Genomic DNA, 2,182 nt, shown 5'->3' with positions numbered 1-2,182 from the left:
TCTCTCACTTTTCATCTCCAACCCCCTCTTTGTATACGTCTCTCTCTCTCTCTCTTACACCTCTCGCTATCACTTTTTATTCACAGCCTCATCTCTCTCTTACATCCTCTCTCATTCTATTTCTTTCTCTTTGTCATCCTCTTACTCACTCTCACTCTCACTCTTTATCTCCCCCTTACTGTCGGTTCTACTTTCCCTCCTACACTTCTTACTGTCTCTCTCTTACACACAGATACGCTCTCTCTTTGTCTGTCTTTCTCTCTTCCTTTTCTTACAATTTGTGTCACTCTCTCTCTCTCTCTTACACCTTTCCCTGTCTCTTTATCTTTTTCTCTTTAACCCTCTTTCACTATCCTAGTATTTCTCTCTCTCACACCCTCTTCTTCTGTATCTGTCTTTCTAACATCCCGTCTATGTGCCTCTCTCCATCACTCTTTTACTCTCTATGTACCCTCTACCTTCTCTGTAGATATTTCTCTCACATCTTCTTTCTATCTCTCTATCTCTTACTCACTCCCACTCTTTCTGTCTCTGTATCTCTATCTCATACCCTCTTTATATCTCCATATCTCTCTACCTCTCTCTTTACCTCTGTATCTCTTACTGCCTGTCTATCTCTCTCTATATAATTACATAATCTTTTCCTCCTCCTCTCACTATATTCATAGCTCTCTCTCTTGCCCACACTCTCTCACTATATCTTTATTTCTTTTTCTTACACCTCGCTCTTTTCTCTCTCTCTTTCTTCCTTTCTCCCCTTCTCTCTCTTTAAATTTTACGGAAAATACCGAAAGTTTACAAATGTTTTAATAGGACAAATTGTGAAGGGTCCAGTAAAAAGACTACGATCGAGTAACGTTACCCACGCAATTAGACACTTAAACCTCCCTCAAGGAAATGTTCAGATTCTATAATTATTTATTTATTTTAGATTTTAAACTTTAGAATCTAAAATATATACTCTTTTACTCTTTTACTTGTTTCAGTCATTTGACTGCGGCCATGCTGGAGCACCGCCTTTAGTCGAGCAAATCGACCCCGGGACTTATTCTTTGTAAGCCCAGTACTTATTCTATCGGTCTCTTTTGGCCGAACCGCTAAGTTACGGGGACATAAACACACCAGCACCGGTCAAAAGTGGGGTAGAGAGCCCCTTTCTCCTTTTATATTACCTTTTTAATTACAGGTGTATCCTCAGAATGGCTCCTTTCATACTGGCCATTCTTGCGACATTTATCCAATTTTCAGTAAACTTGACTTCCTATACTGGTAGAATGTGTTTATAAAACATCTTTTTCTCTTGGCTTTCTTGAGAAAATTCTGTAGTTTGTAAGATATTTGTTGTTTAATTTCTTGCATTTCGGCAATTTCAACCAATCCCTAAAGGTTTCATCATGTGTGACTTTAGCTAAATTCAAAATCATTTCAGTATTTCTGGTGGACTTAGAGTGATGCTTCTAGGCTGCTCTCTTTAAACCCTCTTGGTCCCTTGTTAAGTTAAGTTAAGTTAGTTAATTTTTTGGCTCAAAAAGCAAAAAGCAAGGCCATGTAGGGGGACATGGAGTTATGTACAGGGAGGGTGTTCATGCAAAGAGTTCAGGCCATTTCTGGTCAAGAGAGACTTTGAACCGAGCGGTCGTCGGCATCTTCGCTATCTCGTCCGGCAGCTTATTCCACGGATCCGCAACCCAGACATAGAAAGCCCCTCTCCTTCGATTGAGATGAAATCGTGGCAGATAGAGCTTTTCGGAGTGACCCCGCAGCCGACGCTCTGGAGCAGGAGTGAAGAACAGCTCTTTTGAGAGGTTACACTTTCCACTTATGATGTTGTGAGCAAGAATGAGATCACCACGGCGTTGTCGTTTTTCTAGAGAATAAAGGTCGAGTGTCTTCAGCCTTTCTTCATAAGACAAATGCTTGAGACCAAGAACCATGCGGGTAGCCAGCTTCTGGACTCTTTCGAGATGCTGTATGTCTTTGAGGAGATAAGGAGAAGAGGCTTGAATCCCGTACTTTAATATGGGTCTCACCAGCGTGACATAGAGCGGTAGGAATATGGCTGCTGTGAGCAAACAAAAGTTAAGGTCTTTCTTTCTCTCCTTTGGAAGCAATTCCACTATTATATGTCTCCTAATTGTGATTAAGGGGTCAGACACAGCATGGCAGTTCTTGTCCTCAACTC

Source organism: Octopus sinensis, linkage group LG28 (assembly GCF_006345805.1).
Source record: "Octopus sinensis linkage group LG28, ASM634580v1, whole genome shotgun sequence".
Lineage (NCBI taxonomy): Eukaryota > Metazoa > Mollusca > Cephalopoda > Octopoda > Octopodidae > Octopus > Octopus sinensis.
This window is presented reverse-complemented; position numbering follows the sequence as displayed.